General features: G+C 30.3%; 1 protein-coding gene across 8 annotated transcripts in view; it reads left to right on the forward strand.

Annotated features, from left to right (window-relative positions):
• Positions 1 to 16,426, forward strand: part of LOC134714636 (protein slit-like) — a 79,243-nt gene that overhangs the window by 16,627 nt on the left and 46,190 nt on the right. Inside the window, exon 1 of one of the 8 annotated variants that reach the window (XM_063576044.1) lies at positions 5,361 to 5,463. The exons of the other annotated variants lie outside the window; for them this stretch is intronic. The gene's annotated coding sequence lies outside the window, so the exon portion shown is untranslated. Of the gene's footprint in view, positions 1 to 5,360; positions 5,464 to 16,426 lie in introns of those variants that run through there. 8 annotated transcript variants of the gene reach the window in all.

Here is a 16,426-nt window from a genome sequence, read left to right on the forward strand (position 1 = left end):
ATGCATTTTTATAATGAAATCAGATTTTTTTTATAAGTTGATGTCTGATGTACAGGTTTTAATCATATCAATAGTCTAAGTTGAATTTTATGGCCCATCTTTGATGTTTGTTTTTTTTAAGATTCATTGAAGAAACTAAAATGACCATTTATATTAGGGTTGCAAGTTTATAAAAAGGTTTTATATAATTATGTCAGCAAATAGCTCAGATTAAACATCTTGAATGTGAGTGAATTTTTACAAGGCACAGTGTTAAAATTCATGTGAAAGGCCAAATTTCTTAAAGTCTGTTGTCTACTATTACAGATTGTTGTTTAAGTTATTTGTTAAAATCAAAACAAGGAAATAAAATAGAAATGATACCAAATGCTTAATAAAGTCAAAGTTAACATGAGTATTTTCTATACAAAACTTGGGATGAAATTTTTCAATTTTTATAATAATTATTTTTCAGAATTCCCCCTTGAAGGCTGTCAGTTATGTCCCCTTATTGTTAATAATTTGTCATTGTTTAAACAGATATCAAAAGAGGTCCATCCTGAATCAAGTTTATGCATGGGCCAATATTTAAAAAAAAATCATGATAAAATATTATTCCGATTTATAACCAAACCAGGAAATGAGGATATATAAGAATAAGGTGTGCGATATTTTTGGGTGTGTGTGGTGTTCGGTTTGATGGATATGTTATACAAGATAAGTAACATGAACAAGACCAATTTCAGTTACATGAAAATAAAACACGAAAAGTATAATTTTTTGCCATAATTGTTGCTAAAAAACCAGATGATTTATAATAGTTTCAGCAGTAAAGTATTGTATATTTTAGTTTTTTGTGCCACACATCAAGTAGATTTAGAGGTTATAGTATGAGAGTAATTTGTTAGACCTTAAAATTAATGTTACTGTCTTATGTACATTGCACTAAATGTTACTACCTTTTTATAAAATGTTTATATACAACATTTAGTAGACAAAATGGGGGCAAGTTAGCAAAGTTATACAGTATTTGCATAAGTAAATGGATTCTGAAGGATTCACTCTGCTCTCCCATACTTACTAACAAAAAAACTGATTTGTCCAGTCATTGTGTATTGAACTGACCTACAGCCATCTTCATATCAGTAATGTCCACTTATCTATTGACCAGCAGATGTTAGAGATTGGCTTTGGTCAGTTATCATGTGTTGGCCTACCATCAGGCTAAGTTTGCTGTTAGTGGACGCCAATGCAATGAATTGACCCATTATGACTTATATTAACAAAATAAAAGTACAGATTTTTGTTGTGATATAACTTAAATGCTAAATACAATGCAATACTTTACTGGATTGTTATTAACAAGGGTACTGAAAGTGTTAAGCTAAATGTTAGATCAGTCAAAAACAAATGCAGGTATATCAAAAGGGGCCTAAATTGGGGGAAAAAGCTTAAAGTATGCTTTCAGACACTGACTGACCTTCAGTTCTTTCTGCTTTTAAACTGATTGTGCATCTCATATAAACTTTTTTTATGAATATCAAGCAACCTTAGTTAGCTCCTTTTATCAATTGAGCTTCTAGTTAAACATTAGCTGATAAATAGGTTGAAGTAAACATTTTTTTCGTACTAATGTACTGTAATAGAGATTTTATAACATTCCCACTACCTGTCTTACGTAACAGTCCAAAGAACTGGTCATAAACAACTCTTATTATTAGCAAGAATTGGGAAGATTAACAAATTTTATCAGTGGGTATGATGCAGATTAACATGGTTTATCATACAAGATTATCTCTATAGCACTTGACATGGGATTCTGACATGGGTAATAAAAAACCACAGAAAATACAGATAAGATATCATCTGGTTATAGGTGTGGGAAGGTAAATATTCGGAGAACTATATTCCTCTAAATTCCCTTTAACTATAGATTTAGACCGATGATAATGCCAATTTTGAAAGATTTAATTCTATTTCCAAAGTTTTGAACATCTGTGGTAAAAAGAAAATAAATAGTTTATATGTTATGAAATATGATCAAAGAATTCAAAAAATTTGAATTTGCAAAAATCAGCATTTTTTCCATGATTTGCATTAGGTGTGAACGTAATAAATCATTACACAAATTGTGATATCACCCTTAAAAAGTTCCATAACTAGTTACATGTCAAAGGTATTTCATAAATATATGCTTGCAAGATTAAGGGATGACTGTTTGCCGTCATAACTTTGAAAAAAGCAGGTATCAGAGCAATATGTAAGGCCAATCCACACCTGGAGAACATAGATATTCTTTTTTAGTAACTATAGTCTATTGATTTAAAGACAGGAATTCTGCAAGACTGTTACTTGTGTCCCAAAGTTTTCCAGGTTTTCAGTGACTTTGTGATATTCTTATAATGTCCTTTTGAAATTTTTTCTTATTCTTTATTGTTTGGTGGTTACCCAATTACTATACATACCAGTTAAATCTAAACTTAAAACATCATGAACTTTAACATATCAGCTTAAGATCTATAGCTGTATATTTAAATATGCTGACTCAGCAAATAAAAATATGTCCTGAATAAAACTGATGTTTAACAAGAAGTTTGCAATAGAAGTGCATATGCATTGTTTTTGTATTAATCTTCTGACGTAACACACATAAAGATTTTAAATGTGTCTTGTCCTTTTGAAGTAAAATTGGACCCGATTCAAAGTAAAATGTAAAATATTTACATGTTTTGCCAATAAAACCTAATATAGTCTGTAACATGTTTGGTTTCTGTACCTTTATGTGGTATAATAAAAGGTTATTTCAGTCATAAAACATTGACAATATTTTGAATTGTGAGTTTAGGACAATTATTGTTTGAAACATAAAACCAGTAGAATTTAATTAAGAATTTAATGTTGACAAATTCAGCAGTCGTCTGTTTAGAAAAACTGGCTCGTCTAAACAGTGTATTATGACTGTTCGACTTCTGTACAGTAACAAACATGATGTTTAATACACAACACATCTGTCTAATCCTGTCTTGTTTAAGTCGTGACTTCTGTACATAACAAACATGATGTTTAATACACAACACATCTGCTAATCTTGTCTTATTTAAGTGTGACTGTGTTGAAAGACAATCTAGGTGTGAAAAACCTCATGTTCTAATTATAAAAACATCTCTGGTGGAGAAAACTGTCTTTGGCATTAAGGCTGAAAAGTTTACTCTTAAGAAATTAAGCTGTTTCACAGAAAATTGGTCATTACTAAATAGCAGAGTGGCTAATGGTATGGATTGTTTCACTTTGCTTCTGTGGACATTATATATTTCAAATCTACATGAATATGGTTTTGAAAAAATTTATTTTTCACCTGTTTTATTATGTATTTAGTCCCTTTTTGCAATTAAGAAAATAGAATGGATAAAAGAGTAGTTTGAAGACCTGTCGTGTTTTAGTAATTTCCTAGACTGTCTGTCTATACACATCTGGTTAAAGATGGATACTAAGCTACTCTTTATTAGCAGATGCTGGTAGTTATTCAGTCAAAGATAATTACTTTAAAAATTGTGAAGAAGTCATTATTTACCAGAAAAACTAGTTAAACTGTACCATCTTATGTTTTAATGGGCAAGTTCTAATTGTAAAGTACACACAGATTTAGCTAACTACCTCTCTGCTTTATCAATAAAATGGTTCTGTTCAAATTATCTATCATTGGTAAGTTGTCAGATCTGATTTATTACATGTAAATAAGGCTGAACTTTTGTTTATTTTGATGTGTGATGTATTGTATCTTTCAGACAGAATTTACATATTTGTAAATATAACATAACAAACAGTGGTACATATGGATCTTCTACTCAGTACTTGTTAGAACTTAAGCTTTGATTTTCTGATATTTGTTTTATAGTAAGGAATAATACCTGAGTGAAAGAAGATAATGTACCATTCTTATTTACAAGAAATGAATTGTATAATTTATAGAGTGATACTAGCTAAGTTACAAAGATCATTGATATTACTTGACAAAGAAGGGGATAGAAATTGTCTTTTGGTCTGTTTTTATCTTTTAATGCCCCACTGGATCGGAGCAAGCATGAATTGTTATTTTTGTCTGTCTGTATGTCCCGCAATTGGTTTCCATTCTCTAACTGTAGTTTTCCTCAACTAAATGTAATGAAACTTATACACACTGCTTATTACTACAAAACATGGATTATATTTAAATCTTGATGCCAACACTTTTACCATTCTAGAGTTATGCCCTTTACAAATAACTGATTTTGCTCATGCAAGATACTCATTTTTTCTGAGGTTTCCTTGAATAGTCTGTCATGAAAAATATAGGGAAAATTACAAACAAGAAATTTAAGATACATTAATAAGACTTCTTGAACTATTTTATTTACATTACTAGACTGTACTGGTAATTCAGACAGACTTGTGGTTAAAAATCTTACTCCAAGTTTATAAATGAGTGTGGTATAAAGAAATAAACATATAAAATCTTCATAAAAATCTCTAATAAAAATAGGATCAAGTAGTTAAACCCTAAAATTGAACAATCAAAAACCACAGTTGGCCCAAAACAGATCTTATATCTAAATTGGTACAAATTATCACTTAATCTATTCATCTATAGGTGTCTTTTTACTTGTGTATTGTAATTTTATGTAATCAGCAAACCTTTGATCTTGTCTTTGAAGACTAACTGTTATGACAGTAAGTTCTGGGTTTTATTATTCATTTTTTATATAAAATGTGAGTTATTTGACATTAAAGCTTACTTTTGTAATTTCTTTCTAGTCCAGTATTACTAATGTGACAGTTTTTATGTCCTAGGCAGAGCTATAGTAAATTCTTTAAATTCTGGTCATAGTCACACCAGTTTTATCATTCATGATAAGTAATGCATAGTTAAGTTTGTTGGTATTTTCCTCAACAAGTGGTAGTTTTTAGATTTCAATCTGATCTATAAATGAAACTGTATTGTCTAGAGTAAAAGCCATGTATGGTAAATAAGATATACACTGTCTTGAAATTGAAAAAACATAAGTTGTCTCTTCATCTTTAGTTACAACCTTTTATAACTAATCAGTATATCCTATTTTGAATGTGTGATATAAGTCCTGAGTAATTGAATTACATGTTAATGTATTTAGGTATGTCTTCAATACATGATATCTTGTCTTTCTGCTTTGAGCATCAAGATTTCTAATCACTAATTTCCTCAAGTAGTTCTTGTTTCTTTTGTTTTCATGTGGCGTATAAGACAGTTATAGAGACATATAGTTAGTAGAATGCACTAACATTTCTAATTCTGTCATAAACATTTATTGGATGAGCACTTTACTATTCAACTATGAAACTTCATAAGATGAGCACTTTACTCTTAAATTAATGGAATGTAGTATGCATGTGAAATAATGGAAATGTCTCTTGTTTCTCATTCACATTATATTACATAAGTACATCACATTATGATATAGATCTTGTGATGTAAGATAGTTAACTTAGTTATATCTTCTATAGTACTGTCATTATACTTTTATCTTTTTTTTGTCTTGCAGTGCAATTATGTCTATAACTGTTCTCCACTCAACAGCACATAGCTGCCAAACTATCAGTGAATTTATGAAAAAAGTCATTGGTTGTGATGTTACATTGGCTCACCTGACCCTCAGGTCCATGTCATCTATTGTCTGCACTTATCATCTTCACACTTTTCACATTTTCTTCTTCCTTGCTGATACTTAACTCACAACAAATGGAAGTTTTTAACAACCTTAACTTTTTAGTTGGTAACCAATATTTATAGGACTCAGATGAACAGGAGTTCTCCTCCAAACATTATTCTCAATTGGCTTAAAATTGGATAAAAACATGATTTCCTAGCCAATTTTTAATTCTGATAGGCCAATTTTATAATAAATCAGCCTTTAACTACTTTGTACCTCAGCATTGACATAAGCAGGTTTCCATATAATGGTGACCTGTTATATGCTATGTGGCAGGTTACAACAGTAATACTACAGCTAGCAGTTACACTGATTATTTATTGTGCTTTCTATAGGCATTGATTTTCAACAGTTATTTTATTATAGAATGTTTCTTCAAAAAAACAAACATACTAGCCAATGTACAGGATGAGTTCTAGGAGACTTAGAGTCTTAATGAATCCATTAAGAGTGATCTATTACATTGTCATGGCAGAAATTTGGCAAAAGAATGAGTAAAATGTCTAGAATTGACTGCCCACTCTCGTAATGTTACCAATTTTATAAAATACAAAATGCAGTGGTATGATTAACTTCTCTCTGTCTCAGAGTTATTTGTGTCGGGGAGGGAGGTATTTTTATCAAGTTCTATAATTATTTTATTACTTTATCACTAGTTCTAATGAGACAGTACTTGTTAACTCTACATTCAGAGACTTTAACATGTAACAGAAAAGATAACTCAGCATTCTCAAGGTCTATTGTAGCCTTCAATGTTATCTATGTGCAAAATTTATTTTCATATTTGAATTCAACTGTCTCAATGCATATCTATGCTTGAAACTTTAGATTATTATCAAAAACAAATTCTTTTTTTTTTGTTGGTCTGTTTTGGTTATCATTAGATAAGAAATAAAAGTGTTATATACTGACCCAATAAAGATTGAGTTTTTATACTGACCTCAATTTTGTGACTTTGTACCTAAAGTTTTCATTTCAATAGTTGTTTATGGTACTGGTAAAATGATCACAGTTTTGCAACAATACAAATGTGTGATACACAGAGGGAAGAATTATATACCACAGCTTATTCAGCTTCAATGAATGTCATACATTTTTTTTTGTGTTAGGAAAAATTTATCATAAAAATTCCAAACTCCAAGTCACTTCAAAAAGTGGATGTCCAGAAAAACTGACAAAATGAAACGCAATCAATCAACAAAACAAGTGAAACAATCTGTATAGTTTGGATTCAAACTAACACAGCGCTTTTACTTACAGTAATAAGTTTGTCTGTAATTAGGTATCTTGTATACATCATAGTGCAATCTCTTTAACTTTTGTAGCCATCCATATAATGAGACGAAACCCACAAATACACATTGTTTGATATAGAGCAGTAGCGCTTCATTGAAAAACCACATTACTGTTTTATAATCATGTGTTAATTTATTTGGAAATTTTGTGGTTTATTTAACTCATAAAATTTTATTACGTTTTATCAGAGACATATATGTCTCTGGTTTTATGTACCTGTATAGAATTTACGATAGGGATTTATTAACAGCATAAAAATCATTTTTACTATGATGACTTAATTTGAAATAAATTTTAAAGAGGAGTAATTATATAAGATACACAGATATTCAGAAAACATGTCAACATTAAATTATAACCTTTAGACTATAATTTGCATCTAAAGATGAATATTCATTTTCTCTGAAGAATGCATTCATTATTACATTTGTTCTGTTACTCATTATTACATGCATATGGGTGTTCTTGCACAAAATACCTGTGTGAATGAACGTTTTGACACTGTTGACTTTAATACACATTTCCATGTGAAAGTTTTCACCCTGACAAGTGTCAAGGCATCTTTTGTGCACATTATTTATGTCACAAGAACATTTTATACAGGAGGTATATGTCATTTTAATTCCATTCAATCTACAAACATTCATCAAAATTTATCTATTATTAATTGCTATCCATCTGAATGAAATGTTTGTAACAGTATGAACATAGCACATCACATAAAACATACAGATGACTTCACACTTTTCCTACTCTAAATCGTCACAATGATCTATGGGAGAGAAGATTTTTGACATTAAGGAATTGAAAGGCATGTGTATCAGATATCATATAAGTATTTAATCTATGGGTATTAATATTACTAGCACCTAATTATAGGCTTAGTAATTTGTTATGAGGAATATTTATGTGTCAGGATGGTGTGTGACATAGATATCTGGTTTCCTATTATCTGGTACCTTGATGCAGTCTCAACTACTATAATTAATCACACTTTACTGAAATTAATGGATACTCACTAATGAATGTTAAAAGGTATTCATCAAGAACATCTTTAGTCTATCCGACTCACTCTATTCTCATTTATTTTTATTTTTCAAAGGGTATTAAAATAATCGCCTTTTCATTTCTCTGAATTTTTATTTTCTGGTGTTTAGTATTACTATTTGTATGGACAAGTTTTAAACATAAATTTGATGCATAACCTACTTATTTTCTTCTTTTTGGGTCAGTTATGAAATATCAAACCGTTCTTTGAATTTTAAGTTCAGAAAGGTTTCATCAGTGGAAAAGATGTTTAATTTTTGTGAATCATTTGGATTAAAAATCATTGATGTCCTGGTAAAAAAATAATTGGAAAAATGGATTATAGCCAGAAAGAAAATTCATAATATTTCAGTCATGGAAGGCCATAAAATATGTAAAAACATATGCATCACAAATTCAAGTGGTTCTTATTACCATATTGCCTAAATGCTATATTGAAGTTGATAATTAAAAATTTGTACATTGTATACATAGTATCCAATGAAATATTTGAAGAAGAGATAGATTTCCCTCCTACAACATGATTCAAGATAGATTTCCCTCCTACATGATAAAACTGTAGATGTAGGGGATCAGCTTATTCAGCTTGAAAAATGTTGTAAATGAAAAATTGTTTTCACAGAGTTGCACACCATAGTGGAATTTTAATGAAATTATAATTACAATATGTCACCTGACTTTAACACCTGGACTTGGGACATGACAGCAGACGACAGTACAACTTATTTTAAATCCTGATAAGCCAAATTATTATATTATTGAATTTTGTATGTGGGAATCAAGGGATATGAATTGAACTCCATTTGTGTAAAAAATGCAGTATTTGAGAGAAGATCGTAAACACTTGAAAACATCTTGACATTACAAGTACACTTACCATGGTTATTAGACCACCCTAAATTGGTATTTATTAACAAATATTGTGTGTATTTCTAAAACAGCTACAACAATTGTATCCCTGTGAGGATGTTTTAATTATGTTTGCCTTCAGTAGATAAATACCTCTTTAGGTGTCTATTTTAGTTAAATTAGTGTTTATGGGAAGCTGTCTTATTGCCTTACAAATTTTCTTTCATAATGGTTATTAAAAAAGGTGCAAAATCAGCTTTTTCATTTCATGTGTACTTAAGAGATCAAAATTATATTTTAATTAATATTGCAAAAGTTCTTAAATAAAGGAATTATCTCCCTTTAGTGTTAGTGTAAAATATATTTATATAGTTAATTTACTTTGACAAGAGGAGAAAAGGTGCAAACTGTTTATGTAAAAGAGTAATCTGATATATAATCAACACTTGTATTGTCACTGCAGGGTTGACAAGTAAATTTAAAAAGATCAGTTTGCTGATTGTGTTTACTTTTGGCTGCACAAAGTGAAGTGCATTGTGGGTGACAGGTGCCCTGACAAATGAAGCTGTTAACATTCCTCAGATAACATTTTGTCTTGCGTTGGTGGCCATTGTTGTTTGTCATAAACAAAAAAAAATCATTTTCTGACAGTTTTAATGTTGACAAATTGTAAAGGTAACAAAGTTATTATGTAAATTTGCCACTTTAAAGAACTTATTATGTATGAATTATTAGTATCTGATGCAAATCTACTATTGATGATAGATTATTAAAGTTTATGATCATGATATAGAAAATAAATTATCATTTTCTTACATATTTTGTTTCCTCTGATGTAAAAATTTAAAGACATGAATAAAAGAGATCGTGGGGTTTGTCAATGTGACAGCAACCCAAAAACACAAAATCAGACACGTAGAGATCATTCTATATATCTTTAGCAATAGACAGATTTGCATTTAATGAAATGAATAGAAATAGATCCTATGTACCATTTCATAAAATGCAAACCTTTGCATTGTTGATATACCATTGTAGTAGTTTAAAAATAGTTTGATATACACATCAAAGTACCAAGAGTTCATAATAATCTTTTCTTCTTTAGAAGTTGATGAATTTTATTACCATTTGATGAGTTTTAGTTTTTATAAAATTAGAAAAAAATAAATGGCATCTGGCCATTTTCTTAATGAACAGAGATACAAGTCAGAACAAAAATATAATTTACTTCTTTGTTTATCTATAAAATAATTTCACTTTCAAGAGAAAATTATAGGTCAAAAGCTTAAAATGACAAGCAAAATATTTGTTGGTTTGAAAAGTTTATGATAGTCTTTAGAATTCAAACAACCAGATCACTATAATTTAAAAGAAAGATTGAAGGTTGAGTCTCTTTCATTCCATCTTTACCTTTTAAAAATCTGATTGAGCTGAAAACATAAATATAGAGGGTTACTAATTTATAGATATAGATAAATATTCTGAAAGAAATGATATTCACCAATATATATTCTTGTAAAAACTGGGATATATGTAAAAAAAAAATACAAAAAGAAATACAACTTTTTAGTGAAGATATCAGAACTTTTCCCCCCTATATAATCTGCTGTTTCCCATATAAAATCAGCTCTTTCTATAATATCAACATCTAATATTTGTTCTTTTGTTCTCCTCATTGCATATTATCTTCATGCATTATGCTATTTGAAAAACTTGCCAGACCTTTGAACATGTAACACCTTTGTGTGACCTTAGAAAGCCTATAACTGTACAGTAATTATCCTTATCACTGCTGTCTGACCTGGAATGATCTTATTGTAGACTATTAATGTCCACTTAACTTGACCTCAATGTCTTACTTTATTGTAGGTACTAATTAGAACATGCTGTTTGTTTGTTTACACATCTGATAGAAATAACAAACTTTTATTGAGTGTATAGTTGGTAGAATTTCCTTGTCATTTGCATATCAAGTTATTGTATAAGTTACAGTAGTGCAATTTCAATATGATCTGCCTTTAAACCTAAAACTGCACCTTATTACTGAAAAAAAATGTTTCTTTGGCTTGATTTGACTGTTTTTTGACTGCATTGGTAGGGTAGAAAAACATGGGAATCATTTCTTGGAACTAATGGCTGTAAGCAAAACCAAATCCCTCCCCAAGAAACAGCTATATTTACAAATAAATTACCTATCAATTTAACTATTATAAGATAGACATGAAAAACTTAATTTGATTTTTTATTAAATTTATGATATTTTTTGTAGGCTCTAAGTTTTGTTTCACTTTTTGTAATTTAACATTGAGAACCTTGAAAATAAATGTGTTTTACTTGGCCTTTATTATAAGAAGTGAGTATGTTAGGGTGTAAATTCTTCCTAATGTTGTTTAGATGTGTTTATCTCTGACATTTCTTGAACAGATAGGTATTATCAGTTAATAAATATTGTTTAATCACAATTCAATATACTTGTTAAGATAGAGAAACTGATTTTGAAAAAAACCTAGAGCTGTTTGTGTAAAACTTAACCACTGGTACAATGAAGTGCATCCAGAATAAGGATTTAGAAATAAACAGCTTGTTAAAAGATTCTTGCTGCAATTAGAGATCTGATTTCAAATAACTTATAATGAAATATGAATAGAGATGATAGGAGGCATACAACAATGAGACAGTAACCTAACAACATAAACAGAATCTAAAAGAGACATTTTAAGTTCTAGGTAGACTCTGATATGATATTGAAAATAAAGAATTTCTATTATATGTTTTGGGGACTATCAATGACATACAACAGGTCTCAATCCACTGGAACAGTGACTTGCTCTCCACATCATTCCTTTTGACTTGTCTGACAAATAGATAAGCTTCCTCCCAAACCCTCCATTCAAACTTTCCTTTTGCTTCTAAATCAGTTTATGATTTTTCTCTTCCACCAAACTTTTCCCTCAGATACCACACATTATGAGTATTAGACCATTTAACACTGAAGTTTTGTTTGGGAAAAGATACAGTTGGTTTGTTTTATTTATGGGGCTTGATGGTATATAAATTTCGTTCCATGTCAACAAACTGTCTGACTTTTGTAGCAAACATGTAAACATAAGGTTACATTCCTTAGATCTAAACTTATCTGCACAAATCTGCATCAGATTTCTGATGAATTAAAGACCTGAGTTTTGTACCATATTATTTACCTGATCAGGTAACGATTATGACATCAAATGCAGTTGATAAATGCACCAGATTACATAGTTATTTATGTCTTCATTAGAATTAAATTGTTAGGTATAACAATGAAGGATTGTAGTCCGTTTACATGTATGAGATAGAATCTAGTTAATCGAAAAAAAAAGTGGAAAAAATTCTATGTGATTGATTATTTTTTTCTTCTATATTTTATATTTTTTTAGTAGTTTACAATCATACAGCACTTATACAAATTCATTAATGAATAGATAAGCTTTCTGCATAAGATACATTATATTCATGGAGGTAAATTGAGTCCACTAAATATATACAAGTGAAGCATATTGAAAATGACCTGTTGATATTAACCTTCTCATAAAAATTCAGTGTAAAACTCCTTTCCTCTTGGCAATCATAAACACACAGATTTGAAGGTACTGTAATGACAAAACACTGTTAAAATAGACATAAAATATTATATATAGGAAAACAATTCAGTACTATTGTGTTCCACCTGAAGGTTAGAATCTAGAAACTATCACCTGTTAATGTTTGCAGATAGTTTAAAAGTTAACCATGCCCACTGAACTAGAACTTTGTTGTCTGAACTTGTTTAAAAAGAGTATAATTTCATATTTGGTCTGGAGCCCTATCACACCCTATTTCTGTCTATCTTTACTTCTGATGCAACAGGTAACACAGATCACAATCTGCTGTACACCATTGCAAAATAAATTGTTTCATGGTAACTTCGTGAATAGGTAGCTTGAGCATCAATACCTAAGTGGAAAAAAGCTTCATGTGTTTGTCTTTACTAGAAATCATACCCGTAGTCATCTCTGGTGGGTGGGTGGGTGGGGGGGGGGTTTGGACGAACACCCACTTGAAAACAAATAAGCACTGTTAAAGTCATTGTTCTGTTCGAATTGTGACTGTTAAAGTCTAGTATGTAAGTCCCTCCCCCCCCTTGGAAATTGCTGGCTACGGGCCTGGAAATAGATCATAGAATGAAACTGAGTAAATCAGAAGTCTATATAGCAAGATTGATTCTGTTATAGGTATAAAACCAGGAATTTGGACCCCTGTATTAACAGAAGTATTATGTCAGTTTAATTGATCTGTCATTACAGTATGTTAAATATCTACAATCGATTAAACATTATATGCTATATCATGTATCTGATTTTTTTTTAATTAATCAGATAATTTTCAATTAACACATAAACAATTAGCAATTGCACATCTGTTAATCTTAATCTAGAACTGTCAATGACAGTTGGAATTTGTAAATTTATGTTTTGTTTGATGCTTTTAGAAGTTGGAACAAGATTATGGGAAATGTCTTCAACCTTTAAACTTGGGTATAGGATTTAAACAGAGAAGGGGTAATCTTTTTGATGAACTGTAGGATGGGTTCTTTCCATGGTTTGTCATAAATAAATAGAAGTTTTGACAAGATACAATTACTCGGTAGATCTACCTTGTGATATTTAGTTTTAACACAAAGGCTAAAAATACCGGAAAGCTGATAAACTTGGACCTTAACATGCTTGATGATTTCTGTCTAAGACATGTTTAAAATCAGTTTTTGTACACAGGAAGATTGAATTGTGTAGCATATCATGAAGGACCTAGTTACACAATTTAAATACTTTAATGGGTCAACAAGAAGTTAAATTGTCTACTGTCTGAACTGCATATCTTCATGTTGCTAATAATACCTTCTGTCGATCAATTACATAAAGTGTTCATGGTGCATATATTGCCAAAATTGTTTCTTGAAAATACAAACTTTGATATAGTCACTGGATGGCCATGAGAATTGAAATGGGGAATGTGTCAAAGCAACAACAACCTGACCACAGAGCAGACAACATATAAATAAAAAGATGTGGTATGATTGCCAATGAGACAACTATCCACAAAAGACCAAAATGACACAAATATTAACAATTATAGGTCACTGTAAGGCCTTCAACAATGAGCAAAGCCCATACTGCATATAGTCAGCTATAAAAGGCCCCAATAAGACCATGTAAAACAATTCATTTGAGAAAACTAACGGCCTTATTTATGTAAAAAAATAAATGAAAAACAAATATGTAACACATAAACAACCGACAACCACTGAATTACAGGCTCCTGACTTGGGACAGGCACATGCAGAAATAATGTGGCGGGGTTAAATCTTTGCCAGTTAGCACCAATCCTTTTACTACTTTTCAGGTACAAGTACATGCAACAAGTCTTTTTAAATTTTATCACCTAATGCCATCCCTTTACTTAAATGTTCCAGTTAATAACCATCCCCTGGTTCTAACCTATGATGATGTTGATGATGTTGATGATATTAGATTTGACAGGGTGATACAGATGTTTATTGGTAAACCTGCAGTGTTGACTTGTCCATGTCACTGTTACATTAACAGGAGAACACCCATTAATTGACATTTCATAATCTATCTTCATCGTCAATGCATACAGGAATATATCCCTTCTGGTGCAATGAATAGAAATATATCCCCTCATTGACTAAATCTACTTTAATGCTTAGTTGCAAGAACTTTCAAAGTTTTGGTTTTCTTGGTGGTCCTGGAAGAAGTCTACTGGTCCTTATTTTTATTTCTATTGCAAAATACCAAAATTGTGTCGTTCCTCAGAAAGTTTTGGGGGTCAAAACCATCCGACCACCACTTTTCAAGAACTCTGTGGGGCCGGTCTTTACATTTTACCATGATATAATTCTGATTATTTCAAATATTTGGAATCCAAATTGGATGCTTTTAAGTATCAAAATAGCAGACTTTTATAACATCTTATAATTTAATTTTGTTTTATTATTCGCCTCTGCTTTCAAATTCTTTGGTAAAAAGAATATGTAGCTGTTTTTGATTTATATAAAAGTTCTCACTTAATTAATGGTATTAGGTAACTTGTTTTAAGCTATAGAAATAGCCATTTTGAATATTAAAGTAAAAATCATGTGGAAATTGATGAAATTAATTCCCTGTGAGAGAACTTGTGTTTTTTATGCTTTGCTTACTTTATATACAAGCAGCCCATGTGCTTTGATGCACAGCTAATTAGAAGTTTTATTATGGTACTATAGTCCCAGCTAATTGATTAACACACTTTTTATAGATTTTTGAGCAATGTGTTGATTAAAACTGATGTAAATTAAATTAAGCAGAAAAAAGCTAAATTTACTTATCCAAGGCTTTGTGGGGTATATATGTGTCATTTGCTGAAATATCACTTATTTTTAGCCTCCCCTTTTATTGGAATCCATTTTTGAAGCAGGAATATGGCAGTAAAGGCAAAGTAAATTAATTGCAACGAAATAAGTAGACAAAAATTAATATCAGTTGTAAGAGAAGTTCGGTAATCTGTAATAGTCACAAATATGAGCCATGGTTTTATATATTAGATGTTTCATTTTCAGTCAATTTATGAAACAATCTGATTGATTATGAGTGATTGCATCAATATACACATTAGCGGAAATTAATTTCTTTCATAAAATTGTAGTCCTATTTATTATTAATCTATTCGATAAATGCTTTTTTATACCTTTTTGTGTAAATTTAGTCACCTAATATGTTTGTCGATTGTTGATTTTAATTGATATTGAAAATGTCTGGGTGCGAACAAAAAGTAACATGAAAGTTGTATCGATTAACATGGTATCTGATTGGATGGCTATCAGGAGTGTTTCAGAGCCTAAGTTCATCGCAGACTTTAATATCGGATACTTTAGATATTTAATAGATCGTGTGTTAGGCCACTGATCAGATCTGTAAATCAGAAGTTCAGTAAACATTAAAAACTTTTTTATACTCCCATAATCTGATCAACTCAATATTAAAAAGTTAAAGACTTTTTTCACTTTTTTACAATGTTTACAGTAATTGTTTCATATTTGCAAGTCACAGAAAGGCTGTGCAAACTTGGGTGATATTTCAGGGTGTTACTGCACATTCGTGGCGGTTGTCGAGACGGAAGGCCTAAGTTCACAAATCAAAGAAATAACAAAATATTAAGTTGCTTCTTAATTACTGATAGTAGCTTTAATTGTTATATTAATTGACTAATGTACTTTTAATTGTCTTTGTACTTTAGATAGACCATGTTGTTGAGGTTGTTACAAAAAAGAACTTCAAAACTGGGAGTTCTTTATTGCTTGACCTCTAATTCGATATAATTATAAAGGAAAACTTGTTACAAGGCAAACCACCCAATTGTATTTACTAATTTAGCTTTCTAAGTAGCCAATTCTATTATGATTATTCATGCTCTTACAAGAAATGGTAGCTAGTGATATGGTATGGTAGTAAAAGTAA

Source organism: Mytilus trossulus, chromosome 4, assembly GCF_036588685.1.
Source record: "Mytilus trossulus isolate FHL-02 chromosome 4, PNRI_Mtr1.1.1.hap1, whole genome shotgun sequence".
In the NCBI taxonomy this organism is placed as follows: domain Eukaryota; kingdom Metazoa; phylum Mollusca; class Bivalvia; order Mytilida; family Mytilidae; genus Mytilus; species Mytilus trossulus.